Source organism: Phacochoerus africanus, chromosome 12, assembly GCF_016906955.1.
Source record: "Phacochoerus africanus isolate WHEZ1 chromosome 12, ROS_Pafr_v1, whole genome shotgun sequence".
Classification (NCBI taxonomy): domain Eukaryota; kingdom Metazoa; phylum Chordata; class Mammalia; order Artiodactyla; family Suidae; genus Phacochoerus; species Phacochoerus africanus.
This window is the reverse complement of record NC_062555.1, coordinates 25,148,421-25,162,378: the sequence shown is the minus strand read 5'-3', so window position 1 is coordinate 25,162,378 and position 13,958 is coordinate 25,148,421. Positions and strand designations below refer to the sequence as shown.

The 13,958-nt window shown below is 52.6% G+C and overlaps 1 pseudogene; it reads right to left on the bottom strand.

The window, feature by feature from the left end:
* Nucleotides 1-13,335: 13,335 nt before the first annotated feature.
* Nucleotides 13,336-13,735, bottom strand: LOC125112925 (40S ribosomal protein S24-like; annotated as a pseudogene).
* Between the last annotated feature and the right edge of the window lie 223 nt (nucleotides 13,736-13,958).

Genomic DNA, 13,958 nt, shown 5'->3' with positions numbered 1-13,958 from the left:
CCATGTCAAAGGATGCATCGAAGCCCATGCTCCTGCACTGACTCCCCGCATAATTATTCTGCCTCAAAAGGACGGCCCTCCAACACCCCTACCTGCGTGTGCGGTTATTCCCGCTGACCGCTGAGGGAACAGGCTGCGGGAGGTTGAGTGGTGGTGGCAGCCTTAGTCCTTTTGAGCTGCTGTAACGGAGTGCCCTAGACTGGGTGAAACAGCGGACAGGGTGGGAGGTGGGAGTCTGAGGCCAGGATGTCGGCACCGTTGGTTCTGGGGAGGGCCCTCTCCCAGGTTGCAGATGGGCATCTTCTGTTCGTTCGTTTGTTCTATCTGTCTGTCTTTGGGCCGCACCCAAGGCATATGGAGGTTCCCAGGCTAGGGGTCTAATCGGAGCTACAGCTGCCGGCCTACACCACAGCCACAGCAATGCCAGATCCAAGCCGCGTCTGTGACCTACACCACAGCTTGTGGCAACAACCCACTGAGCAAGTCCAGGGATTGAACCCACATCCCACGGACACTATATCGGGTTCTTAACCCACTGAGCCACAAGAGGAACTCTGCCACTTTCTTACCATGTCCTCACAGGGCAGGAAGCGTGTGAGGAGCCCTCTAGGGTCCCTTGGCTAAGAGCACTCATCCCATTCACCAGGGCCTCACCCTCGCAACCGAATTATCTCGAGAGGCCGCACCTCCAAACACTGTCCCACTGAGGGGTGCGGGCTCACATACATGGTGAGGGGACAAGACCATTCAGTCCCTGGCAGGGGCCAAGGAGGAACACCAGCCCGGGACTGTCCACTCGCATCCCCTGAACACACCCCTGTGCTCCCAGAATGGTCTCCTCCCTAACCCCCCGCCCCCAGCTTGTTTCTCAGCCCATCTGCTCCTCCCTTCCCCAGGGCATCGTCTCTGTCTCCAGCCATTCTTGAGACTCTCAAATTGACAGGAAGGCGTTAACAAGTCAATTTACAGATCCGCCCCCCCACCCAACAAAGGAAGAGGCAAAGGGCAAAGCAACCAGTAAGGAGGCCGGCTGGTGGCCTGGCAGCCTGGCCCCTGGGCTCAGCGCTGATGGCTGCGGCCCCAGAGGGGTCCCTGGCGGACCCAAGGCCACGCTGCCTGGCCACAGACTCCAGCTTTCCCGAGGCACCCAGACCCCTGGCCCCACGTCAGCTTGTCTACCCAGTGTGTCCACAAACCCTCCGGTTTATCTTCAGGACTAATGGATTCTGCCAACGCCATAATCAGCAGGAACAGGAAAGTCAACCAGAGCTAATTCTTTCCAGAGCGTGATGTAATTAATTTAAAATGACTTATTTAGTAAAACGCTAATGATGAGGTTAATGTTATCTCCCCAGATGACAAGGCTATTAGCTGGACCCTGCCTTCGGGGTGAAGCGGGGAGGCACACAGAAGAGTGGGTGGTCCTGCGGGGCTACCTCTGCCCCCCCCCACCCCCAGCTCCCTGGCATCTGTCGGGGACTGCCTTGGGGTGTGATTGCTTCTGCTTCTCAGCAGGACAGAGCAGCGGTAGGAGGCCACTGCCCTTGCCGTGGGCCCTGAGACAAGCCCACTGCATCCAGGTGGCCTCTTCTCTAATGGTCCAGGTGATCCCCTGTGGCTGAGGGAGGCTGATGGAGGCTTCTTGTTCGAGAGGGAGCCCGGGCTCTTCTAGATTTGGGGAGCATCTTCGTTAGGGCAGGCCTAGACTTAAATCTCAAGATGTGACCTTGGCCGAGTCACTCAACCTGCTGGTCAGTTTCCTCACCGGTCAGCCGGAAGTGGCAACATCTGCCTCGGCCACCGCTCAGTCGTCCTCCTCTTGTCGGCTATAGGGGATATTCGAGGCGAAGCCACGGGCCCCGCAGAGCATAGAGTTTCTGGACACGATTAGGCGTCCTGTTACTTCTCTGTCTCTTTATTCTTTTGCTTCTGCTTTTAATTCATGCTAGTTGGCCTCTTCTATAGCCTCACAGGCTTCGTAACCCGATTCTGGATAAAGCGGAGGATAAATAAATTACAAGGAGTTGTGAGGATTAAGTGACATGGCCAAGTGACCAGCATGTCATGTCTTTTCCACCCTTGGTCGCTGATGGCGTTCTTCCATCCTCTGCTTCCCCCTGGGGGGGTGGGCCCTGTGGGAAAGCAGGGAGGGAGCCAACGAGCAAACACGGGAAGCAGAGTCTGAGGGGGCCAAGGTCTGAGCTGAATGGATGGTCCAAGATCAAGGTCACCACAGAGTCTGGAAGGAAGTGAGGAGTGGGTGAGTTTAGGGGATGCTGCTGCTGAGCAGAGTCACAGTGGGTGGCGTGGGTTCTTGAGCTGCAGTGGTCACAGTGGCCGCAGGTGTTATGGGGTGGGTAGGGGACTTTCGAGGAGTCAGAGTAGCAGAGCCACTTGGGACCCCACTGGGTAACTGCAGGGGCCCAGATAATCTGGGAGGGGTCTGTGTGTCCAGGAGGGAGGAGAGAGGGTTGTTCTGGGGGCAGGGGTGAGAGGATAGGTGGCCCCAAGGAGGGGGCAGTGCACCTGCTGTAGGCCAGTGGGCAGCGTCCAGGGACCAGCCTCATGGAGACTCAGCAAGCTCTTCTCAACAGCCCCAAGTGGCCAAACAAAATCCTTTAGAGTAGGCAGTTTAGGGATGCTCACCTGTGAGGCTGGCCAGGCCTTCGGTCCTCAAACCATTCAGCAGCATCTGTACATCAGGCTCTGACTCACCTTGGCAGAGGAGCTGCTGTCTAGAATCTGCCCTCTGGCCCAAGAACAAAACGAGCATCTGAATGATGAGATCATTCTTTTCCGGGCAGAAGTTTTATTGTCTCAGGCCCAACAAAAATGAACTATCAGAAGCAGTCAAAATAGAGAAAGTTTAGAGACAATTCTGGAAAGTCAGGATATATGTTTGATGGAAAACTCAGGCTCTGAGTCAGACAAATTCAGAATCCCCATCTCACGGCGTGACCCCGGATGAGTTACTTCCCCTCACCAAGCCTCCGTTTCTTCATCTGTAAAATGGGGCCCTAGTGGCTCCCCACTGGCCTGGGTTGCTTCGAGGGTTAGATGAGGTAATGCGCATTGAGCTCTGGGTTCAGGGACAGGCCCAGAGCAGACACTCTGTCAGTGTTAGCTCTTCTCATTAAAAGCAAAAGTTAGGAGTTCCCATTGTGGCGCAGTGGTTAACGAATCCGACTAGGAACCATGAGGTTGTGGGTTCCATCCCTGCCCTTGCTCAGTGGGTTAACGATCCGGTGTTGCCGTGAGCTGTGGCGTAGGTTGCAGACGCGGCTCGGATCCCACGTTGCTGTGGCTCTAGCCGTAGGCCAGTGGCTACAGCTCCGATTGGACCCCTAGCCTGGGAACCTCCATATGCCGCGGGAGCGGCCCAAGAAAGCAAAAAAGACAAAAAAAAAAAGCAAAAGTTACATTCAGAAAACTTGGCGATTTTAAATACATTTTCTTGGAATTCCCGTTGTGGCTCAGTGGTTAACAAATCTGACTAGGAACCATGAGGTTGCAGGTTCGATCCTTGGCTTCGCTCGGTGGATTAAGGATCTGGCGTTGCTGTGAGCTGTGGTGTAGGTCGCAGACGCAGCTCGGATACCATGTTGCTATGGCTCTGGTGTAGGCCGATGGCTACAGCTCTGATTCGACCCCTAGCCTGGGAATCTACATATGCCGCGGGAAGACAAAAAAAAAAAAAAAAATTTCTTCCTCCTCCTTCTTGATAAGAGAAGTCACTTAGTGCAGAAAATGCAATACCTTCCTTTGTTATGGTGACGTCAGGGACATGTTGCACTCTGTCGTTTTTCTTTCTCTCTCTCTTTTTTCTTTTTTTGCTTTTTAGGGCCGCACCTGCAGCCTATGGAGGTTCCCAGACTCGGGGTGGAATCGGAGCTGTAGCTGCCGGCCTACACCACAGCTCATAGCAACATCAGATCCTTAACCCACTGAGCGAGGCCAGGGATCAAACTCATGTCCTCATGGATACTAGTTGGTCCTTTTTTTTTTTTTTTTTTCCTCCCAGTTTTTAACCTTATTGGCACAAAACTGTTCATGCATTTTCTTATGACGTTTAAGATATTTGTATTTATAGCCTGTTTCATTCCCGTGGTGTTTTATTCGTATTCTCTCTCTCTCTCTGACCAAATCTTGTTCACCTCTTGTCTATTTTCTTAGTGTTTCAGTAGGTTGGCCTGTCCATGCTCCCGGTTTGTCCCGTTTTAGACCAGGCTTGGCTTATCATGAGGATGGGACTCTTTTTAGGTTCAGAGCTGGGACACCCCCACAATCATATTCTATTTCTGAGGGTTTTTTTTCACACGCATCAAGCTGACTCTACACTGTCCAACATCCATGGAAGGGGATATGTGTGTGGGAAAGAGTTTGGCCTCGAACGGTCCTTGTAAGTGACAAGTAAGTAATGCCAAACGCCCAGCTCAAGGAGGAAAGAAAATTCCTCTTTAGCGGCTCCATGGCCCTCAGAGAGTAAAGAATTAGCCACCGCAGATAAGATGGCAAAATAATGGCTTTGTTTGCTCATCTCACACTTTGCAGAGAATTAAAGTCGGTCGTAGGGAGACATTGATGTCACTCTAAGTGCCACGCATCAGGGCTGCTTTAATATTTTAAGTGGATTTTAATGCTGGTGATTTTTAAAACACATACACACATCTCCCACTGTCTGCGTGTGGCCACGGGGAAGTGACCATCAGGGACAGGGTCCCCACTGACATTTAATTCTCAGGACCCTGCAGCTGCCTCGCTCCCAGAGACCTGCTTTCCTGACCTGAATTTGTGTCTCTTTGTCTCTGGCAATAATCCCCCCCTCACGCCATCTCTAGCATTTTATGTAGATGACCACCATTCACAGGAAGCGTTCTTTGTGGGACGCTTTGCCAAAGGCTTTACAAATACAATCGCTATTTAGTTGTGCCTTAAAAACTCCCTTGTGACGGAGATCATGTCTACACATCAAGCTTTAGAGGATCCACAGGCAGAACGCTTCTGGCTTGGGTCCCTTAAGAAGTCGCAAGCAGGCATCCCGGCTGCCACCCTAGGGTTGCCCACGGGCTCTGGGTATCTCTATCTATGCCGGAAGCTTCCTCTATGGGAGATATTTCCCATAGAGGATAATTCAAATGGCAGATTTGTGCGGATCGAGAGGACCATGAAAGCAGGGTAGCTGGTGTTTGGCCAGGGCACTGTCCTCAGGACACCCAGGGACCTGGGCCAGGAGCCCAGGAGCTTTGGAGCAGAAGAGTGCATCTCTATAGGCAATGGCTTCCCTGAGGACACTCTTCCAGATTGGTCCATGTGGGCTGTTGTTCTCATTTAGATGACTGCTGACTCTATAGACATCGGGCAGTGTAACTGGGACATGGGTAGATCCCATCCGGGCACCCCTAGGGCTAGACGGGAGGCAGGTAGGGCTAGTGTCCTTGATCTCTGAAAGCCAGAAGTGGTCCTGCCAGGTGGTTGAACCTGGGGGCAGGAATGGCGGCCCCCACGAGGGGAGGTCCAAGTGGGGCGGTCTGGAAGGAAGAGACAGGAGGAATGACCTTAGACCTCATGGCAACAGCCGTGCCTCTTTGTGGTTGGGGCTAAAGAAGAGATGGCACCCAGCAGGTGGGGAGGGCAGGGGTGTATCTGTGGCTTCTCCAAGGAACCATCCAGACCTTGGCTGATGCTCCAAATGCGACCCCTCACAGGTGGGAACCCCTGCCTGCCCTCTGCCCCCTGGCTGGCAGGCTCAGAGCTGTGGGGAAGAGCAAGGACATCCGTGTGTGCTGTTGATGATGCCCAGCCCCTTGCTGCCCCCGCCCCCCGGGAGCCCCGAGATGGAACGGGGAGAGGATAGGCAGGGTGATGGTCACCAAGACGCCCTGGTCCAGGAAGAGCCGCCTCCACCTGGCTCCTCTCATTTGATGCTCTCAGCAGCTCTGTGCAGTCAACATAATTAACTCCATTTTCCAGATGAAGAAACCAATATTCCGAGTGGTTATGCGGCTTGTCCAAGATTATCCAACTAATTAGGAGTGGAGAGTGGGCTCATTAGCTTCTCCAATGAGCCAAAGTACCTGTGCGTCTCTGTCCAGGGCTCCCGTTTCCTTAGGTATAAAATGCATGCTCAGCCTTCCTTCTGCCCCAGATGGTCCTCGTCCCTCAGGGTGGCTCTGGCTCTTGGTCACGGGGTTGGCTGTGGCCATGTCCTCACTTGCTGTGATCTTTGGTGAAGTTGGCGTTCTTTGGTTTCCCGAAGGAAGCTGAGTGGACAGAGAGCCTTCTGGCCAGGGGCCACGGGGCCACTGAGGTCACTGAGATCTTGTCACCATGGTGAGTGGAAGAGGCCGTGACAGTTTAGTGAGTCCCCGTCTGCATCTCGAGGAGAGAGGGAGCATCCTGCCTGCAGGTCCCCTCTGGGGTGGGCATCTCTGGCAGTCTGACATCTTTCCCCTCCAAACCATGTTCTCCTCTCTCTCTCTTTTTTATTTTTCTGCATTTTAGGGCCACACTCACAGCCTATGGAGGTTCCCAGGCTAGGGGTTGAATCGGAACTGCAGCTGTCAGCCTACACCACAGCCACAGCAACTCAGGATTGGAGCCATGTCTGCGACCTACACCACAGCTCATGGCAATGCTGGATCCTTAACCCACTGAGCGAGGCCAGGGATTGAACCCACATCCTCATGGATATTAGTTGGGGTCCTAACTTGTTGAATCACAACGGGAACTCCTGTGTTCTCCTCTTGAAAGCCATTTAGTTTAGAGCCTCTCAAGGGCCCTGCATGAAGTGTTTGTTTTAACCCAAGAGCACTGTCCTCCGTGTCCCTGGGCCTGTGATCAAGGCGCTCCTGGTCCCTGATCTGAAGGCAGGCCACCCAAAGTCACGCCCAGATGGGGTCTCTCCTCTTGGTGGGGACGACCCCACTCCTGTCCATAGCTCTGCTCCTGCGGGGCCTCTGGGCTTCCACTGCCTGGGCACCTCATCTCTTACATTACACTGGAGAACAAGCTAGGTCACACAAGGGCCCTGGGAGTGGAGACAGGGGTCTCCAGCTTGGGTTAAGAGTGGACTTTTGGGAATTCCCGTCGTGGCACAGCAGAAATGAATCTGACTAGGAACCATGAGGCTGCAGGTTCGATCCCTGGCCTTGCTCAGTGGCTTAAGGATCCGGCATGGCCTTGAGCTGTGGTGTAGCTCACAGATGCGGCTTGGATCTGGCGTTGCTGTGGCTGTGGTGTAGGCTGGTGGCTGTAGGTCCGATTAGACCCCTAGCCTGGGAACTTCCATGTGCCACAGGTGCAGCCCTTAAATACATATATATAAAGGAAAGAAAGAAGAAAAAGTGGAGTTTTGTTTTTGTTTTTTGCTTTTTTTGTTGTTTTTTTAGGGCCGCACCCATGGCGTATAGAGGTTCCCAGACTAGGGGTTGAATCAGAGCTACAGCTGCTGTTTCCACCACAGCCACAGCAACGCCAGATCCGAGCCACGCCTGTGACCTACACCACAGCTCATGACAACACCAGACCCTTAATGCGCTGAGCAAGGCCAGGGATTGAACTTGCGTCCTCCTGGTTCCTAGTCAGATTTGTTTCCACTGCGCCATGACAGGAACTCTGAGAGTGGAGTTTTGACTCTGCCTCAGGGCTGACATTTCAATTACTAAACCATGACCTGTGACTGTGGGCACTGCAGAGCTGATGTGTTTCTCAAGAGGGACCACGAGAGCCCTGGGACCGCCATGCTCTCACCCAGGGACAAAGGACTTCCCAGAATACATTTAAAGAAAATTGGATGATAGAGTTGTTCACTCAGTGTAATGGTTACACTGATCTGCTCTATCCTCTCGATGGCTACTTGACTGTGGGTGGAGGGGTGTGTGTGTGCCTGTGTGTGTTTCATTTTAAAACCTCCAGAAGTTGTACCTGGTACATGACAGCCACTCAATAAGTGTTGGGGGAATGAATGACAGTCTTTTGGGGTGGCAGGTATAAGATCCATCAGCTGTTGCCACAGTAACTCTGCTTCACCAACTACCCCCAAACAAACAGTATTTATTTCTCGCTCATTAGGTCTATAGGTTGGATGGGCTCCGCTGATCTCGGCTGAGGTTAGCTGGGCTTGACTGCAGGCTGCGGTGTGTATCCAGGTCTGCCATGTGTGTTTCTCCTCTTTCGGGGGCGAGGGCCACCAAGGGTATGTTCTCCGGGGCTGAGAGATGGGTGTGCAAGAGGGCACACCCAGTTGCTGTCATTGGCCACAGCACATATCGTGGATGTGGTAAAAGCCAGGGGCCAGGGAGGTGCCCGAAGCTCAGCGTGGGGTCAGCGCTCTGAGAGGGGCGTGAGAGCTTAGGGTCAATTAATCGATTGGCTGCTCATACCCTGCACATTTTTGGTCCATGCTTAATTAACGATAAGGACAGCCTTGAGTGGTTCATTCTTTGTGAGCTAAGGTCTCAGCTGCAGGAGGGGGACTGGGGCTTCTGCGGGGAACATGTCACTGGGCACACCTGGCCTGGCCTTGGGCACCCTGAGCTCTTGGCCTTGCACTGCTGAGTTGGTCCACAAAAAAAAGTGACACGAGGTGCCCGAATTCCCTGGGTCAAGACTTTTTTTGGCCACGCCTGAGACACGTGGAAATTCCCAGACCGGGAATCGAACCCATGCCACAGCAGTGACAACACTGGATCTTTGACTGCAAGATGAGAGGGCCCCTTTGGCTGAACCAGTGCTGGTCAGGTCACATGGGCAGGGACGACTTCTGTGCTTGGTTTAATGCTCTGCTACTGCCAGCTTGACATACTGGATACTTTTTGGACAAAGGGCCCTGTGTTTTCATTTTGCACCAGGCCCCCCAATTTATGTTGCTGAACCTGCCCCTGGGGACGCTGGTTTCCTGAAGATTTACTGATGAAATTCCAGCCTTGGAGAGACAGCCGCTCACCCTCCCCTCATTCATTCAGCAATAATCACCAAGATTACAGCCACCATTTATCCAGTGTCCTATAATGCCAGGCCCTGTGCTGATAAGGGTTTTGCAAACATCATCCCCAGCCTCACAGCAGACCTGCAAGCTTTTCACAGGACTGAAGGTCCATAGAACTCCGTCCAAGATCACGCAACCAGGACTTGACTCTAACTCTGTTTCTCTCCCATGCTTTTCCACTAGACGATTTTTCTGTTTTCTGTTTCATGACAGTCTGGAATCTGGGGATATAAAGCATAGGCCTTGGCCTCAGGTGAAGCATCTTACTGACAATAAATAATTGCAAACACCAATATAGCATGCACTGCGCGCTAGAGCCTATGTTAATTCATTTAATCAGTACAAGAGCAATGCATATAGTAGTTACTGTCCTCAGCCCCACTTTGTAGAGGGGAACCACTGGGGTACAGAGGTCACATGGCTGGAAGGTGGCAGGTCCAGGCTTCAGGCTTCACTGCTGGCTATACCCCCTCTTACCGCGGTGCAGCCAGGCCTCTCTCTGCTTTGGTGATGAGGGAAGGAGCATTAATGAACCATTGAGCTCCTTCTGGGGTTTTCTTCTTCTTCTTCTTCTTTTTTTTTTTTTTTTTTTGTCTTTTTAGGGCTGTACCTGCGGCATATGGAGGTTCCCAGGCTAGGGGTCTAATGGGAGCTGGAGCTGCCAGCCTACACCACAGCCACAGCAAGGCCAGATCCAAACCATGTCTGTGACCTACACCATGGCTCATGGTAATGCTGGATCCTTAACCCACTGAGCGAGATCGGGGATCAAACCCACATCCTTGTGGATTCTAGTCAGGTTCTTAACCTGCTAAGCCACAACAGGAACTCTCCCAAGTCTGCCTTTTAGAATTGGACCTCCCATGTGGCTTGCAGCATGACGACTCAGCGTTGATTCATAAAATGCTGGTTGTGGGAGTGGCAGTGAGACAGTCTGGCACCTGAGACCAGGACCCTTCCCCCAGCCACAGTCCTCGCACCTGGACAAACATCTCCTCCAGCAAGAGTGCAGAGAAAGTACAAGGGACTAAAAATAACTGCCCACACATGCAGTTGGGGCCACTATAAGCATCAAGATACAAAAAGGCCACAAACCAACTGCCACTTTGGAGGTGCCCAGAGCAAAAGCAGGTGGGCAGACCCCCTAAGCTCTGTCTCCTGGCCAACCTACCACCTGCTCCTGTTGTCACCCCATCTAAGGAGCCAGCTGGGCCCCCACCTAGGGGAGCGAGAGGGGCACCTGTTACTACTTCTCGCTCCTTTGTGCTGCAGCACGAGTCCCAAGAAAGCCTTGCCTGAATTTCCCATCTGGCTTCTTAGCAATTTCTATTGATTCAAAGAGTCCAAGGACCCGTGTCGGTAACATAAGGGCAGTGGGAGGCAGGTGGGCACAGGGTTTGGGACCCTGATGCCACATGATGGGGCCTAGGTGAGGGGGTGGCCGTGGGACACAGGTGGCCCCGCTTCACCCAGACATGAGGAAGCAGGCTCTGCACACACAGCTGGAGAGACTCCCCACACCCCACAAGACTGAGATTCAGAGCTGGCTCTTCCAAAGCACCCTGACTGCTCATTCTCTTGTTTGGACTGAGGGGGGTTTATCTTCTCACCTCTCTTCTCAGCATACGGACTGATTAAGCTGCTCCCTTTTGAAGGAAAAGCTTTCCATCCACCCACCCTGGGTCTGCTGGTGCTGCTCTGGCCTCCCCAATGAAACAACACTTGGGGAAAGGTTGTGGCAGGCAGAGCGGACTTCAGACTGGGACTATAGCACTTCCTGGGGATACTGATCACTCCGCTGCTCAGGCAGCCCTCTCACCCCACGGACCAGATGACAGTGTCTGTGGTTTGGGGGTGGTCCTGCTGCCTCTGATGGCCGCACAGGTCAGCATGGGTAATTGGGGACTGTTGGGTGAGCTCTATTATTGTTTGGGCAATTATGGTCGGCTAGGGATGTGTAACAAAACCTTGATGGAGGAGAGCCGGTGAGGGAGGCAGGTGGCAGAGTGGGGCCGGGTGGGGTGGGGTGGGGGGGGAGGGAAGCAGAGGCCAAGAGCCGGAGAGGAGGGGGCGGGGCCAAGAAGAGGGAGGGAGGGCGAGTGCCAGGACCAGGCTGTGGCTCCCTGACATCCAGAGGAGGAGTTGGGTTCTCTCCAAAGGGGCTCGGAGCTCCAGATCGACCTGGAGTTGGGCTTTTAGAAGAAAATAAGTTACACCCCATGGTAAATGCCTAGTGCGATTCTGCGTTGCTGCGTGGCGTCGAGACCCAGAAAGGCCGGTGGCTGGAGTTTCCAGTAGGGCAAGAAGCTGACTCTCCTGGATGGACAGAAGCCCCCTCCTCGCCCAGATCGCTGACAGTCCCTTGCTCCCCCGCGCCGTCTCCTGGCACCTTCACCCAGAGAAGGGTGCCCCAGGTCACACAGGAGTGAGCCAGGGCTCTTCTCACCGCCTCCCATGTGGGTCCCCACGTCCCAGGATGCTGTGTCGCTCCTCCCAGGCCAGCTGCCTCTCAGCCTGGGGCGTGGGGTGGGGCAGCGTCAGGGGGAGGGCACAGGGACAGGGACAGGGGTCCCCAGTCATTTTCCCACTGCTTCTGTGTCTCTTTTTCCTTTGGGTAAAGATGGAGGCAAAGTCAATTAAATGGAAAAGTCAGTATGCCTGAGTTGAGAAATTAAACAGAAAATTGGACTCTGCAAGCACTACAGTTCTTATAGGAATATTAATTCAACTCGATGGTAGAATTTGGACTGGGTGGTGGGGCTGGTAATTCAGAAGCCTGCGAGAGGGCAATGTATTCAAAATGCACTTTTCGTTTCATAATGAAGCCATTCCTAATCCAGTTTATGAGCCCAGGTCACTACTGTAAATGAGCAGTTATTCCCAGAGGATCTTATCTGGGACAATAAATGGGTAAAATTATTGAATTTATTAACATCTAAATTAAAAAGACTGAAAAACGGAGTTCTAATTAATCAGCTTGCAAACAGCTACCCCAAGGATCAGATAACAGACCTTCCGCAACCGCTAGTGATTGGAGACATATTATTATGATTTTTTTTGTCTTTTTTTTTTTTTTTTTTAGTTATTTCTTGGGCTGCTCCCGCGGCATATGGATGTTCCCAGGCTAGGGGTCGAATCGGAGCTGTAGCCACCGGCCTACGCCAGAGCCACAGCAACGCAGGATCCGAGCCACGTCTGCGACCTACACCACAGCTCACGGCAACGCCGGATCGTTAACCCACTGAGCAAGGGCAGGGACCGAACCTGCAACCTCATGGTTCCTAGTCGGATTCGTTAACCACTGCGCCACGACGGGAACTCCAAGAGACATATTATTTTTTTTAAACAATAATAATATTTTCACAGCAGCTCTTTTCTGAGGAGTTCAAAGCCAACCCATAAATGTTAATTATTTAAAGACTTTGGGGAAAGGAAGCAGATGATTACTGTTTTCCTGGGCTTTCTAATGTGGAAATGGCGCTGAGAGGGAAGTGTGAGTGGCTTTGCCAGAGGTTGTGGTGCCAGCTTCTGGAAAGGGGGCTGGGCAGAGCAGGAGATGGGGTGGGTCTCTGAGCTTGCGCCTCCTCTGGCTTCAGCCCCTCGGGCTTCCTGCTTCCTGCTCTGTGCTTTGTGCCCAGTCTTTGGAGCCCTGGGACCGGTTCTCCATCCTCCATCACTGGAGGGAGGCTTGGCTATCTCTGAGATGAGCACTGGTCCTTCGAGAGGCTTTCCCTTCTGTTCCCGTCTGGTCCTCAGACTCTGCACTCTAACATCTGGTGCTCCAGGTGGCCTTCCTGGGGCACTGGGATGGTCCCTCAACTCTCCCAAGCTTTGCTAGCAAGTGTGGGGTGGCTCACTTCCATCAGACGGACCAGAGGGTGAGGTGTCAGAGGCTCACTGTGCTGCCTGCTTTGGGACCGACAGGCAAGACCACCACACAGGGCCCTAAATCACTGACACCAGTGGCCAGCCAGCCTGTGGTGGGAGGTCAGTGCTGCACTTTCCCTGGGGGAAGCATGGGGGACCCATGCCCTTTGTAGATACAGGTCACAGACTGTCTTCATGTTTGATGCCTCAGCTCGCTGGCACCCAGTCCCTGTAAGGTAGGGAGAGGCAGGCAAGGCTGGTTCTGTTTTAGGGATGGGGAAGGAAACTGGTTGTATTTGATTAATATTTGTGCTGTATAGGCCATTTATATATGCTAACTTATTTCATTAGGTAAGGTCTGTCTTTCTTTCTTTCTTTCTTTCTTTCTCTTTCTTTCCTTCCTTCCTTCTTTCTTTTTCCTTTTTTTAAGTTCTTAGTTTATTAGGCCCCTCATGAAATTTTGCACAGTCACTGCAGAATCTTTACTTCTTCTTTTTGCCAGCACCAACATTGGCCTTTGCAGTTCTCCTGGCTTTCTTCATCCTGTTCTTGCGTTCTTTTCTCTGTTTCCTTGAGCTCTTTCTCTTCTCATATAAGCCGTGTCTTGCAAGCCTGTGTCTGGGCTCATTTTTCTTTGCGTAATCCAAGGAATCATAAATTATGCCAAAGCCGGTTGTCTTGTCACTACCAAAACGGGTTCTGAATCCAAGGACAAAGATGACATCTGGTGTAGTCTTGTACATTTTGGCTAGCTTTTTCCCGAATTTCTGCCTTAGCTACTATTGCCTTCCTAGGGTGAAGGACATGGATGACCATTTCTTTATGCTGAAGCAGTCAGTTGGTCATGAACCTCCTGGTCCTGAGAGTTACTGTGCCGTTCATGATGGAGGCTAGTCTTCAAGCAGTCCCGGAGGAAAAGAGGGAGGGGTCTCGCTGGCCAATCAGATCAAAGCTCACGGAAGGACACCGGGTGGTACCGGCGTGGGGGCGTGGCCTGACCGCGTTGCCAGCCCCGCCCTCTTTCTTTCTCTCCCCCTCTTTCTTTCTTTCTCTCTCTCCCTCTCTCTCCCTCTCTCTCTCTCTTTCTTTCTTTCTTTCATTCTTC